Genomic DNA, 16478 nt, shown 5'->3' on the forward strand with positions numbered 1-16478 from the left:
AGCATCCTCAGCAAGTTTGCCAGTGATACCAAGCTGTGTGGTTCGGTGATACGCTGGAGGGAAGGGATGCCATCCAGGGATGCTTGTGAGGTGGGCTGATGCCAACCTGATGAAGTTTAACCATGCCAAGTGCAAGGTCCTGCACCTGGGTCAGAGCAATCCCAGGCACAGCTACAGGTTGGGCAGAGAAGAGATTCAGAGCAGCCCTGCAGAGAAGGACTTGGGGGTGTTGATCGATGAGAAAATGAACATGAGCTGGCTTCAGTGTGCGCTCGCAGCCCAGAAAGCCAACTGTATCCTGGGCTGCATCAAAAGGAGCGTGACCAGCAGGTCAAAGGAGGTGATCCTGCCCCTCTACTTTGCTCTCGTGAGACCTCGCTTGGAGTATTGTGTGCAGTTCTGGTGTCCTCAACATAAAAAGGACATGGAACTGTTGGAACAAGTCCAGAGGAGGGCCACGAGGATGATCAGGGGACTGGAGCACCTCCCGTATGAAGACAGGCTGAGAAAGTTGGGGCTGTTCAGCCTGGAGAAGAGAAGGCTGCGTGGAGACCTCATAGCAGCCTTCCAGTATCTGAAGGGGGCCTACAAGGATGCTGGGGAGGGACTATTCATCAGGGACTGTAGTGACAGGACAAGGGGTAACGGGTTCAAACTTAAACAGGAGAAGTTTAGATTGGATATAAAGAAGAAATTCTTTACTGTAAGGGTGGTGAGGCACTGGAATGGGTTGCCCAAGGAAGCTGTGAATGCTCCATCCTTGGCGATGTTCAAGGCCAGGTTGGATGAGACCTTGGGTGGCGTGGTTTAGTGTGGGGTGTCCCTGCCCATGGCAGGGGGGTTGGAACTAGATGATCTTAAGGTCCTTTCCAACCCTAACTATTCTATGATTCTAAGATCTGAGGACACGCAAATGAGCTAACACCTGAAAATACTGCCTACCAACTAAACAGAAAAGATGATGTTTTGTTACAAAATATTTTCAACTTCACCTATGATTGTTATTTTGATCATAAAACTTGTACAGCTGACAGCCTGCAGGTAATGCATCACATAAAGAGCTGCACCATATTAAGTGGAAGACATATCTGACTTCATTTTTAGGAATATTTTACTATCTTTGCACAAATAAGTCCAATGCATATAATTTTACTGTTACTGTAACAATTCAGTAACAGTTTTCCTGCTATACTTTAAGACCGGGATCTATAGCCATAAGTTATAATTCTATTTTTAAAAAAGTAAATTAAAACTCCTAAATCCTTTAAGTCTTGTTTTTTTTAAAATATAACCCTCTTGCTATAGCAACCATTAAACCTTATCTGAAAACTGGCTTTATAAATATAGCTATACACATCATCGACATCAAAAGTGTAAAACTAAAATACTTGCTCTAAGACAGTATCTGTAAAGTATTTTGGTACCTAACAAAATAACTGACAACATGAAATCATTATGGCAGCAAGCTTTTTTGAAGAAGCACTAAAATAATCTTAGTTTAGATTGACTGATCATGAAGTGAGCATAAGCATCTATTTGTAACACAGTGCCCACGTATGTGGTTATTATAAACGTAAGAAATTAGAAGAGACCCTTCAAGGGTCAGTCAAGGATCATAAAGTACTTGAAGATGGTGGTACTTGAAAAGGATGTTTGCAGCAGGAACATAACTGTCCCCAACTGCCTGTGACACTGAAGGGTATACATTAACCCTGGAGTGCTATGGTTAGTGTGCTATTACTTCAGCATAGTTCTTCAAAGGTCAACCATCAACAAATGCCAGTATAAAACCTTTTTCTAGATGGTGTAATAAGATGTGCATTGGTAATATTTTACATAGAAGAAATAGGGTCAGAGCCATGAAAACAGTGATGTCTACCACATTAGACCATTGTAGCCAGGGCAGATTGAACAATAAAGGCAGTCGTGACAAATAGAAGTAATCCATCCTAAATCAAATAATCACTGTTGCATTGCATTATTAATGCAATTAGCATCTGTTCTTACTTACAGCATGTTAATGTAGGTTTAAAATTAGAGAATAATTGTTCGTATTATGGATTTCTATATTTGTAAGTCAAAGCTGTTCTAGAGTAATGACACATGCAGAAATACAAATCACATTAATTTGCATTCATCTCCAAATGATAAGGGTTGGGTTGGTTTTTTTTTTTTTTTTAAAAAAAAAAATGGAAAAAATTACTGTATTCTTTACTTGAAGTGATCAGGTAACAATTTAAGCATTACCTTTTATGGTTTGGTTCTGATGGTTAACTACTGAAGGTTATATTCACAACTATAGTTGTAGCATTATCTCCATCTAAGATAACTTCAAAGCTTGCCCATGTTTCATGTACACTTCTGAAGCTTTACTGCCCATGGCTTTGGGAAATGCTTTAGCTTGCCAGTTTAACCTCAAAGTCTCAAATCCTAAGACAGTACCCATGGACTGGGATAGTTCCAACTGCTTATGGAGTTGATCTATACAATATACTATATTGAGCTACTGACAGAATGAGTATACCCTTTATTTTTACTTCCGTTCAAGCTCATCTGCAATATTTGGAATAATATTGCATTTGGGGAGCAGCCTTTCCTGTGCAGTATCTGTGCAACTTTTATTTGTGCTTCACCAACAACTCAATGAAGGCTTGGAGTGTGACATATCTAAATTAGTCCTTGCAGGTTTGGATTAGAGCAGGCTTTGCTTTATTTTGGCCAGGAACTGCTTCACAGTGTGCAGAAGTGAAATCACATGAACGATAACAGTGCTTTAAAGCTGTAGCCAGAGGGTGCTCTGCAAACTTCCAACAGTTCTGTTAAAATTAGGAATCCCCATGATACCCAGCCCTGGTGCAAGTGCCTAGCACAAATGGTGAGGACACACTTATAGGAGAGGATAATGTTTTGGAGACAGTGGGTGGATCCAAATGCACTTGTTAGAGGTCAGATTTTACAGCTTTTCTTGATTTATAAACAAGAAAAAGGTTAAGCACAAGTTTTGAGAGCCTGTCTAGCATAACTTAGCTAAATGCAGTCCACCCCAATTCTCAAACATCTGCTCCTAATCAGCTATGAACACCAACATGCCCACTTATGTTAGAGCCTCTACTAGTATATTTAACAAGTCTGCTGAAAAAAGGGCCTTGAAAGGACCGGATGAGACTCACATTTAAATTCTGAGGAAAATATAGTCTGTCAATTCCAAAGCCTACCACCACTAGCTGTCAATATTCAAGTTCACATGTTCACTTTCGGTCTCTATGGCAATTTTTTAAATCTTTCCCCAAAAGACTATGCTATTAAATGACTTAGTCATAATGTTACAAAATGTTATTGTGAATTCAAAAGATTGAGGGAGATAGAAGATCATAATTTCAAATGCAAGACATTTGATGGGCTCTCTTGTCCTTTCTATAGCTCTCCCATGAGTACAAGTACTTATTTTAATCTCTGACCTCCTTTCTTCTAATTATGTCCTTGTGTATACTTCCCTCTCTGAACACACTCTACAACTCCCCCCCCCCCCCTTATTTGACTGATCTTGCTTAAGAGAATGTTGCATATTCGATATGTGAGTGTTTGAATTGACCAGAAGTTTGCCAGCTTTGTGGGTATCAGTCAGATACTTCATTTCTGGAAGAGAATGAAAAATATGGGAGGGACATTGCTCTCTGGACTATCTGTATGACTTTCAGTTCACCTGGTAACTTCTCTGAAAAGATGCTTTCTTGAATGAAAAAATACCTAGTAGAGAGTGTGCTGAAATTCTTCTCCCCATTAAACACAATTTACTAGAATATATTTTTGTGAGCAGCTCTGACTATAATTTGATGGAGCCCAAAACTGAATTCCTTTAGTCTGCTGAAAATCCCACCCTAACTTTTGAATCTAACCAGGTGTTCGTTTTTTTGAGTTGCTCTGGACTTATGGATTCTCACTTGTATTTAGGAAAGCACTTGCAATGTTTTAGATGGAATTTATTAAACCTCTGTACTAGAGATATACAACAGTAAAAAAGTAACTCACAAAGGAAACTTAGACTCACTTTTTGCCTTTCTCACTCAGCCTTAACCAGAAATTTCCATTAAAATAACCTGCAACCTCAAGTGTTTAGGAAAACTTTACTACTCCAAACACAACCCTTGAACTACAGCCAATATCCTACTTCTAGTACTTTTATTAGAGGCGCACTTTTACCACTTTTGGGATATGACTCACTGAGGTGATAATCATTCACCTCAGGCAGCTTTTTATTGTGGAAAGTATTTCCAACATCAAAGTTAATGCCCTGGAGAAGAAAATTTACTGCAAGTTGGGGGTCATTGCCCTGCAGCAGGCATATGCCCTGGGTTACAGAGACACCAGACTTACTCAGCAAGCCACAGCCTTGTTCTGTGGCCGTGGTGCAGGTAGATGCAAAGATCCCTGATTAATGTCCTGCAGCTTCTGGGGCAGGTTTCTAAACAGTAGGCAGCTTACTGGACGAGAGTGACAGAGGACACTAGGAAGAGTTAGCTAGGTACAATTACTCTACTGCCCTTATGCTTCGAAAACCAAATAAGAGTCATCTTAAATATCATGAAGAGTTCTGTCTTACAGTAGGATGTAAAATGGTGTCTGTCCTTTAGATTCCTGATAATGGAAGCCGAAGTATTTTCTCTGAGCGCTGGAGGGCACTGCAGCACTGAGGAAGAAACGTGCTTCAAAAAGGACATGCCAGAAAATAATGACGGCTTGCAGATATGAGAAGACACGGAGGGATCAGAAGGCAGCAAAGCACCAGTCTTTCATTACTGATCTGGCACACTCAGTCCCGCTTCAGCTAGAAGCGTTACAGCTTTATATATAGTCCTCCAAAGGTCTAGGTGAACCTCTATATGGCGAGGCTCTGTAGCTTCAGATACGTGCTTTTCCAGTAAACTCATATTCCTTGAGCACTTGAATTGATTTTTTCCATGTATTACAGCTGTTTGAGATTTTAGTGAGCAAAATATACAGCCAATTCTGCCCACCCAAAACACAAAGCCTCCCTCAGGGGAAGGAGTCTGTTTTGCGGTTTCAGCATGTTATTCAGTCTGTCCACAATATAAACCTCAATTAGGTCATTAGTTCTTTAGCTCAATAATGTTTTCCTAAAAACCTGCAGCAGGTGCCACATTGCTTTTCCCTTACTTCTCCAGCCACATCTTGCAGCTATTTATGAGCTAAAAGGGAAGGAGAGAATCTCATCAGAGCTGATGGCCCTCCCGTGCTTAAGGAACCAGCAAAGAAACAGAAGGAAGAAAAAAAAAAAAAAAAAGCTTCTCTATATTGAAAACGGGAACAGAAATGATTAAGGGGATATTTAAGGTCATTTTAATAGAAATTCTTCCTGTGAATTTCAAAAGCAAAGCAGAGACACAGTGAGTAGGTGTGATGGCATTCCTACCTTTACAGTCAGAACATGTATCGAAAAACATAGCTCCTTATCTTCTTGCTTTTCCTCCCACCTGCAGCATTTACACTCCTTTTCAACTCCAGTTGTCAATTACCTTCCACTCAGACATTTTAATATATCGTTATTCTGTCACTTTCCATGTTATTGCTCTGTAAATCTTGTTACATCTTATTCCTCTCTCATTACAGTCCTGTCCTTTCATCTTCCATTTTGTTAGGAAGTCTCCCTGATCCTTTTTTGCTTGCCAGTCTCCTACTCTGTTTCTCACTTTCCATTCTGAATCCAAAAGACACTTGTGGTTTCATCTTTGTGCACCTTCCCTTACACAGACAATTTTCCCTTTACTGTTAGATTTTCTCAAAGTCAGACAGAACCTTATTCCTATTTGTTTAGGAGATGCCTGCCTGCAGCCATCCCCTGGTAACTCTGCTGAGGTCTCACCAGTTAACAAGGAAGGGAAGGCTGACAGCAAAAGAAGTGATCATTGAGAGAGGAGCAAGGCTGTGGTGCAAGACAGGTTTCAAAGCTAAAGGGAGAAGCAGATAGATCTCTGAGGGATTCTGTGAAATTGCTTCGAAACTCCAATTTCATCCGAAGTAGCAAGATCAGTTTTTACCTCCCAGGTTACAGCAACTGCAAGGCATGCACATCACCAATTCTTAGGTCTCTGTCTCGGGGTGGCAAGCAGTGTTTTTACTGATCAGAAAGCTTTTTGCCACCTTGTGATAAAGAACGATTGTAAATACAATTACTTGCAGCAGATAGTGTCAGCTCCCAGAGCCTAGAATGAGCTATCAGGGAATAAATGCATTTGTCTTATAAGCCTATGATCTTCAGTCCTATCCATGCTGGGAAGTGTACCAAGTTAAGAAAGCAGAGTTAAATGCCTTTTAAGCTTGTAGCAAAACCAAACCAAGTTCTTGTGTGGCTGTAAATCACATTCTGTGCCAGGTTTCAGCAGTATAAGCTAGTTAGGTAGAACCAAACATGAAAAGAAAGTGATATTTTTATTCAGCAATATTTCTATCAATGCAAATTAAAATTCTGTATTTTAACCTGCATGAAGTTATCAGTAAAGCTTGCAAAAATACCAGAATGAAATATCTATTTGAACCTCATACTGACAGGGTTGAGTTTCTCTGATTCTTGTACTTGGTTACTTGTTTCTTAATAGAATTAAGTATCTTCCCAGCCAATAAAAACATTGTACTCAAGCTTATAAAATCTAAAACCAACCAAATTTCTTACTGTCTATCTACTAATGCTTGTGCTAATCAGTGATGGGAGGGGAGAAGAGAGAAAAAGCCACAGCTACTTTTGTGCTTGACATCACCAACTGTCTTGCGATAACATTATGCTGGAACCATTCTTTCATTGCCCAGTCAAACTTGTTTAAATTAAAAAGGTCAATTAAAAAATGCAGAACAAGGATTTACTTGTTCTGAAGTGAAGAGATGCAGTAGCTGGAAAATGCAAAGTTCTACTCACACACAATACAGTTTTTTACAGTTCTGTACAGCATGCTACAAATTGAAGAATCGTTTCTGACTTCATTTCAATATGAAACTAAGCAGCTTTTCATGCTCTAGCTTGTATAACTGTATGGGACTAAAGCAGACCTATGCCACCCTTCTTCATGCTAGGGTGAATAACCTAATACAGAAGGGCATAGAAAGAACAGGCGATGCATCCTTTAGAACGGTGCTATTCCTCACATGCATGTAAGCATGCCAGAGTAGGGGAGAAGGCTATGCCTTGCTTACACCCCTCAAATATGTTGCAGTAAATGCAGTTTGACAGCGCAAATTTCCCCTTTAAAGTGGGACAGTCCTAAGGATTATAGATGGTGCTACGTACTATATAGGTGTTCGCTCATTTTTTGTGACATGAGCTGATTTCCTGCCTAGAAAAATATCATGTGGATGCCCCATCCCTGGAAGTGTTCAAGGCCAGGCTGGATGAGGCTTTGAGCAGCATAGTCTATGGGAAGGGTAAAACTAGATGACCCTTAAGATGCCTTCCAACCCAAACCACTGCACCACAAGGCAGCTCTTCCTGTCAGATAGCTAAGGTAGTTCCAAACTGTGTGGTTGTCTGTGCTGGTGGATACAAATGCTCAGATATGGTGTTTCCTTTCTCTTTAGTCTCCTTGAGGGGTCAGATTAATCAATCAATCAACTCAGTTTGATGACTGCACTCGTTTCCGGAACTGGTTTATTTGCTGCTAAGCTGGGCACTTCTACTTCACTTTTTGGGTACATACTGTCTTCTAAAGAGCTGAAAAAAGTTTCCAGTTCCAAATGATGCCAATGTACAAGAAATATTTTAAATTGTCTCCAACTTACAGTGTTAATGCTGCAGATAGCATAACAAGCTGATTTGATTACGCCCAGCATTATTCAACAAGGAAAGTGCATTCACTCAATGTTGCTAGGCTACAAGCCTTATTTACAGATAGTTAGAAGCTTCCAGGGCAGAGAGAGCTGAAAAGCTCCAAGAGCAGATGTAAGAACGGGAAATAATAAATGGCACTAAAGATCCATTAGAATTCATTTTAGTTTGTGTTGTACTGTGGGATCCCAGTGGAAGAACAGGCGAACAGCAAATACCTCAGTATTTAACTAACTCATCACACTAAAGGCACTAGAGTTCAAGAAAATAGGGCAAAAGGGCAAGAAACAACCAGCACTGCACAGTAGTTCAGTCAGTTGTCAAATTTAACATAGGTGTTTGATTTTTGGAACTCAGAAGCTGAAAAATAAGCCACTAAGAATGCATATAAGAATAGGAAGATGCACCTACAGAGGAGTCTATTAACACAGAATAATAGATGCTTAGTTGGGCCACTCTAATGAAATCAAGTCATCTTATCTGCGGTTTGTTCTCATTATTTCAGCTGGACACACACCTACCTTGGGCCACCCCCTGTTTAGCAATGTGGCTACCCTGGAAGAGAAGTCCTGTCTCCAACAAGCTTCACACACCTTAGTTTAACAATTACAAAGCACTCCTACCTGCAGCACCTCATACTTTGTCCCCAGGATCCTTCACCAGCTTTGTCTCTGCTTTCTCATGGACAATGAGCCATGACCTAAGGGCTCTCACACAGCACTATTCCACAGGTCTGGACACGGCAGGCAGAGCCAGGGGTTGCAACACGGTCCACCAACAACCTCAGCAGAGAAGATGAACCTTGGGTCCAGCCAGGAGCAGCAGAAGACAGGCTAGGGACTGAACTATAACACAAGTCCAAGGTCCAGCCAGGAGACAAGCTACTGACAGCACTGGTTTATAGTGCAGCTAGGAGGCATAGCTGGAGACAAGCACACCTGCTCCACAGCCCAGGGAAAAAACAGGCAAGGCTCAGGCCTGAGCTTAAATGGTGCCCTGGGCTTGTAAGCAGATGGTGCAGGGGTGGAGGTCCCAGGTGAGGTGCTTCAAATCAGTTAAGGCCTCTTGGTGCCCTCTGGGCCATTACACTCTTTATCCATTTTATGGGTTTTTTGAACAAATAAGGTGGCAATGCACGCACTCAAGCCTGGATCTGAGTGACTGTATGCTGAGGGTATCATCTAAGTGCACAGGTTCCTTGTGCTTCTAGGTTAAGCATAGAAATATGTTTTCTACTGATGAAACAGTTTACCTACACAGAAAACAGTTTGATTTATGGAATAGAGCCACATCAAACACAGGGCAAAAATAGATTTTGCCCCCAGATAGCTCGAGTCCTGTCCTGTGAGGAAGCAGGTACCTGCATCTCCAAAATAAATCACTTCCACGTCTTCAGCTTCAGATCTAATGGGTTTAGAAATATGTTTGTCTCGAAGTTGTTACTGAAAGATATGTCAGCATACATATGTTTGCACACCAGCAGCCTTAATGAACAAATCATACAGATACAGAAGAATGGCTTGTCCCAGCTGAAGGAATAGGGGATGAAATTTTAAATGGCTGAAATGCTGGATCAGGATGCTAACCATAGCTGTACTGTAAGCCTGATGACTAAAACTTGCTGAATGCTGTGAGTAATATTAGACTGTACATCCCCTACCCTGACTGGCTGAGCCCATTCATGTCAGTGTGATACAATGCTGGAGAGGCAAAAGGATCTCAGCTGAGAAAAAGAGCACATTAAAATACAAAGAGGGAAACAGGTAAAATGTGTTTACAGCCTGCTCTGTTGGTTTGCAGCTGGCATGCAATAACACCCATCACTTGAATGTTTAAGGCTCTATTACTCAAGCAGAGGAGTGGCAGTAGCTGCAGGCACAGAAGCAAATTTTACTCCATTAACCCTCAAATACCACCTAGAGGAACTTCTCATCTTCTCTGGAGTTCCTTTGTTTTATAGTAGCATAACAGAGGAGATTGACTCATCTAATTCAGACACAGCAGGTGAGAGAAAAAGAGGCAGAGTGTAGGTGGCATCATATGCAGGAGACCCATTAGTACCTTCTTGCTCACAAGGAATTTGCTATGGGGCTGTGCATCCTTGACAGGCTCTTACAAACACATCAGTGAGCAGGACACCCAGCAGTCTCTGAACTGTGTGGCTGGTCATTGCCCATACCCAGCAGCCTGCCCCCTCTTGTGTGCTGGCTCTGGAGATGCACAGCTTCTTGGAGATCGTGGTGCTCAGGTAACTTCTGGCACCCCGCTTTTCTGCCAGGAAGGGGGCCAGCAGTGTGTCTGCTCGTGTATGTCACCATGTCACCCTCCAGCAGCAGCAGGCACAGTGGTCACCAGGTGCATGGGCATTGACACCTGAGCCAGCTAGGAGCTGGAGGGAAAGACTGCTCTTCCACCACAGGGTCTTCACCCTGCACTATAGCCATGTTCCCTATCACTGTAGCTTAAGGCAGTTCCTGTGAAGGTCAGTTTGCTCTACACAAGGAGTCTTATTCTATGAGACCTCATCCTTTTTGTGCACAGCAATGGAAAGCAGGTGCCTAGTCAGGGTCATAGATGTTCTGAGGTGCTGCAGAAATGAGCTGAGGAGCACTGAAATGTACAAGGTCCTTACAGATTTACACTGACTAAAGATTCTTCTGCTTTAAAAGTGCCAGTAACCACTTCAGGCACCTTTAATGTCAGAACTGCAGAGCTTGGATTAGCGACTTTCAGAGATGATTTACAGCCTATCTGTGTTAATACAGACCTTAATTTCTCTGGTTGTTTTTACAGTGGTGAACTAATAGCACCCCCTGGCAATAACATGGATGTTTCTATTAGATATGCATTCTCCTTATGAAAGTCTAATGCTTGATATCAAGTGCTTGGGGGGAAGAACCCAGCTTTTTCTGGAAACCTATATGAAAGTTTTGCTGCATTGCGTTTATTATGGCATTAAAATTTAGTCTGTGCTGAAAAATACGGGAAAGAAATTAATGTATCAACCACTGTGTTTTCTGTATGTAAGGGCTGAACATCCCCAGAGAATTTAAACTTCCATGATGAGATTTTTTCCTCTTTTTTTCCTCTCTAATAAACAACTCTGCCTTTTTTGCCTTGCTCAACTATGATAGAAACAGTTAGCAAAAATGGAGGATTCCTAGGTTTATTTAAAAGAATTAAGTTAAATTTTTATTGGATGTAGTTGAACTTCTAAGAGGGAGGTGGTTTTCTTGATTAAGAGAGTCAATTAATCAGTTTAATCACGTTTTGAAAACCCAAAACAATTAATGGATCTTAATATTGATGGAGGGAAACATCTAGTCTGGCCATGATCCATCACTGGAATAAAGAAAAATGACTTGAATTGTCAGTAGATGTGAGCTGGGAACTACCAGAAGCCCTGAAATACTTAGGTGATGTGCTTATCTTAACCTATTACCCCGAGAGTCTCAGGCCCCTAATTCTGGACAATCCACATTCTCGTTGCATCCACCTATCATCTGAAACTAATTCCTGTAATACACCCAATTTTGGGACTGAAAAAATCAACATATCCTTGTGAAAAATAATGAGAACTTACAGCACTATACCCAACATGCGAGTATTTCCTAGCTGTCTTTTCACTAATTAAACCCAGTGTTTTGAAGAAGACAACTTTGGCTATTCCTTTTTGAAGAAAAACTGACATACAGAAAAAAATCCTATTTCTAGTAAGTGTTCAATGAGGTTTGAAATTATTTCAGACTGTCAGCTCTCAGGTAGTTCTCATGTGCAGTTATAATTTCTGAAGTTTCTGGTTTTATCATTGTCTTCCCTGAAATTTCTTGGTTTTATTTTCTGAGGCCTAGCACTGATAAAATGTTGGAGTGAGAGATGAAATAGAAGACCTGCAGAGATTCTAGAATCCAGGTAAGCTTCCCTAGATATTTTAGTGAAGGCTTTTATTCTTCTTTTGTGGACTTTTTGCTGCCTGCATCTGGAATAATTTTCCAGGAAAGAGATTCCCTTTTCCTACTCACTCCTTTTTCTTCTAATATTTTTTTCCTCTGTGCTATTTTGGAAAACTAATAAGATGCAAGTAGGTTACTCTTATCTGAAGTGGCTTTATAAGTAGGACAAAGTCTGAATCTCTAAGCACAAACTTGCACAAAAATATAGAAACTTTTTCTTTTTTTTGCAAAGTTTTACTGGTATTGGTATTATATAACACAAAATACAAGACTAAAATTAAACAAACCTCCAAATAAAGGTAGCACTAATTCTTTTATACCTCGCCTGATTTTAAAAGAAACAATTGTGAAGTTTGATGATTTATTTTTTTCAGATGTTTCTTCTGAACCCTTTGGTTTTGCAATGCACTTGGAAATATCATTGGAACAGACTTGATTATTACGACAGCAGAAGTGTCTTATTAAAACCCGACTATCTTACGGCGTCATTTCTACTCTGCTTCTGTTCAGAAACAGCAGCAGCACAGATCAGATGCACAGCTATAGAGGTACAGAGGAGTGGGGAGAAAGTTTGGGCTGTAATTTCTAGATGCAGTCAACCTTGTCAGATTGGGTGCCTTGCCCATCTTCTCTAGACAGCTTTTCCTGCTCAGTCTGATGTCTCACTAAAGATACCAAGCCCTTCTGTAAGAGAGAAACCCTCTTATTTTCCTTATGCTTTGTTGTAGCTCTAGGCTACAACAGAGTAGAGCTCTCGGCTCTAGCTTGTCCCATTTTTTTCCACAACCTTGTGCTAGTGATTCACAACATCTTTGCTGTCAAAAAGCCACAGTTTAGTGGGAAAGCATGTGACGCAATGGGGTTGAAAGAAGAGGTGATTTAAACAGAGCACTATGACAGATCTCCATCTGTGCAGTTCAGCTGTCACATGTGGCCTCCTAGATGGGAATTAAAGTGTGCTAATAAGCTGCAACATTTCCAAGGTGTATTAACAGCAAAAGCTTCTCTTGCTGTATGACTTGCAAGCATTGTAACAGTCTTAAAAATTTCACAAAACGACAAAGAGGAGTTTTATGCAAATTGGGGGGGGGGAAAGTATTGAAGAGAAATTGATAGAATCTTAAAGGAAAAAAAAGTCAGCGCTAAATTTATTGTCCATTGAAGTGGCAGATGACTGGGAAAAATAGGAAATCAAGTCAGATAGTCTTTTCTTGTTAAGTGTAATCTAGAATGTCACTTGATTGTCTTATTTTTCTCTTTTGCAATCTTGTCCTCAGGAACTTTGTACTTTGCTAAAGGAAGGCACATTTAAGCCTGCCAGGTTTCAGATGAAGCCAAACAAAAATAGATCTACTAGAGGTATGTGCTACCTCAGGGCTTCGAAGTCAAGTAAAAGTTCAGTGTTTGTATATTTCTGGGTCCTGAGATGTTCTTACAGAACTCTGAGAACTGCTGTACATACCTTGCCTAACCCAAAGGACTATGACAAATTTTGTACCACTGGATATTAGGTCATTGTAAACTTTCCCTGCTGGGCATGAAACAGAACATTTTTACTGTAGGAACACAGTGAAAGGAAATTGCTTTAAAAACACTTAAGGAGTGTTTTTAAAAGCAAGTTAAACATTTCTCCAGCTAACCAAAAGCAGTGTATATGTGGCTAGTGGTTTAGGCAGAGAAAGCTTGCATATATCCCCAGCACACTGTCAATAGAGCTAGTAAACTCGCTCATAGCTTCTGCCAGGCATCAAAACTGAAAGTCTTTGAAGGGAGCTGAAAGGTCATATTTGCCCATGCTCCTACATGAGGTTTTCGTGAGAACTACCAAAACAAATAGGGCTCACTAGAATGTGATACACACTCTTTTGCTTTTGAGGTATACTGATACATTAAAACTTCAGAGAGAAAAGTTCTCATTGTTTCAAAAGATACCTAAACATTGCTTTATTTATTTAACTTTCAAGAGACAGATTCTATTGTTTGATATTTGCTCAACCACCAGAACACTACTCAAAGTTGCTTGAGAAATAGCATTTATAGTTCATTCTTAGAAGGAAACTGCAGCTGATTTAGCAAGATCAGTGTCTGAATCTGAGATATAAAGTTCCTCCTAATGAGGCACACGATCTACCTTCTATATGCATCACCAACAGTACAGCTGCAGGCAGAATGGGCTTCAAAAGGCAATAAGAAATGGCTTATGTTTTTCTAGTGAAATTTTTGACAGCTATTAAGGCAGCTAAACTGCATTTTTAGAAGAGATCACATTTTATTTAGATTTTATTTAGCTATTTTCTTTTGCAAGTAAACAAGTATTGTATTGCCAGAGTTGCTTAAATGTTCCTTTTATGATAGAATGATTTATGAAAATCTATGAGCCAGGCAAGATCTTGCAAAGGCTTGCAACAGTTCTTAGCACTTATATCTCATGCTTGCTAACAAGGGGTGACTGATATATTTTTCAGCACTGTTGAAACTTGGACAAAACAATGCTTTCATGCCCTGCTACTGAAAAGCCCTGTAATGGCCACATCACAATGTGCCTGTAATGGCAAGGTTGCCACAAGGATATGACCCATGCTGTATAACTGTGGACAAGGAAATTGCTTATCTGAAGCAATAGATTTTTGCCTCAGCCTGTTCCAGAAAAAAGAGGAAAAAAAAAATCTCTACATTCATGAAATTCATTCTGTTACAGAAAGTGATTTACAAGTGAACAACTAAATATTGTATAAAAGCTCTGTACATGGGTATAGGGAATGATACCAAGTTATCCTAATCAAAAGTTGCATAGACTGCAAGTTGTATAGTATAACACAAAATGCAGATTCAAAACTTTGGGCAGCCTGACAATACTTCTTTGCACTCTACATGTTTCATAAATTATTGAATCATATAGCAGTAACTTACTGGGCTTGAATTTGTTATGCATGGTTAAAATGTCTTCCCTCTCTAGTCCAAGAAAATGGAGTAACATTCTAATAACTGCATAAGCTTTAAAACAGATTAGTCTTTTAAAAACAATTACTATTAATGGGGTGCTGCTCCATGAATAGTAATCAGCTCCTTTATTTTTTCTTCAGAAAACTACATTATAAGGAAGTGAAAGTTGTTAATATCTATAAATTCTTTCTGACAGAAAGGAGACCGGAAAGATTCCTACTACATTTCTGACTGTATTTATATATATTCAGAGAAAAATAGAGAAAAATGCACTGGAAGTGAATTCTTTGTATCATAATGTAAACAGCAAAGAACAAAATTAGAGTATGCAATAAACCAGCAGAAAAATTACAGTAAGCCCTGTGGATTCTTTCTGCAGAAAAACAGCCACAGGTAACCCTTCTTGCTGATCCTAATCTTTGCCTTTCTCTCTCCCTATCTTTCCACATTGAACTCTGGAAATCAGGAACCTTCTCTCACAGTAAGGGAGAGCTACTCTCTTAGCTGAGATACAGCCCTGAAGGAATGCAGCTACCATCCAGTGCACAGCAACAAATGTCTCTAGTCTGCAGCACAGAAGAGAATTGTCACTAGCTACCAGAAAAACATCATGTTTTGTTTTTCAGCCGCATGACCTGGTTGCAATTGTGAAATCGGACCAATATGAAGAAATATAGAGTTTATTTCTTCTCCAATCTGGCAAAGTGTGCAAAATAGACTTGACAGTAGGGTATGTCAAGAAATATAGTATTGCTTTATTTTGTATCCTTTCATGCCATATTTTTGATAAGCAATCTGCACTGCTTCTAGGATCTTTCCCCCAATCAACTTTTCTATATTTTGTCTTGAACTGTCATTAACCCACTAAAGCTTTAGAAGCTTTTACAAAAGATACTTGTGCAAATTGCTGGTGCCTGTGCCAGCATGGAAGTCCTGTGCTGTAGTGGGTTGCCTGCCTGGATCACGCAGGATGAGGCACAATTGCCCAAATGTTCTTCACCTCTCTTTAGAGAAGTAAGGCTTTATCAAAAGTAAAAGTGGGTTGTCAGTGGTGGATAAGCTGTACTCTGAGCTGGCGTGGTGTTCTTCTGAGTCAAGCTACATTCATGAAGCACTGTGCTCTCTTACACTTCATCTGTCATTTAAAATCTTTGGAGAATTGAAAAATGATAGTATAAATAAAACTCTTGAGTCTGGTTTCAGTGAAATACAATGACCTATGAACTACATGTCAAATGAGATGGATAATTTCTTTTTTCTGGCCTTAAAAGTTATGAAACTATGGAGCAAATAGCATGTAGAGTCTGACATTGCTGTGTGCATCATGATGGCTGCTGGAGCTGTGTTTCCCCATGTGGCACGCTGCATACTTCAGTCACTGAAACCAGTTACCTCAAATCTAACTTTTATTAAAAATTCAGTTACATATTTTTGAGCCTGACACCTAGTGACGCTTGTCTACCATACAGATAATGCAAGAAGAAGGCATGCATCACTCTGCTTGAAATGCAGCCACTACATGGAGTCAGGGAAATACATGTTTAAAACTTTTGATTAACTTTCTTTTCAAATAGTCTCAGTTTCAAGACCTATAGCTAAATGGATCACCATGGCCCAAGTGTCTCAAATGTAATACTACTCTGGAAACTATGTTTGCAACTGCTCACAAGTAGATGCTTGCAGAAGTTCAAAATTTCTAAAGGCTTAAAATAGTTTGGGAATATTGACTAGTTCTCGCCATACTAACCTGT

This window comes from Psittacula echo (genome assembly GCF_963264785.1).
Source record: "Psittacula echo genome assembly, chromosome: 1".
Classification (NCBI taxonomy): Eukaryota; Metazoa; Chordata; class Aves; order Psittaciformes; family Psittacidae; genus Psittacula; species Psittacula echo.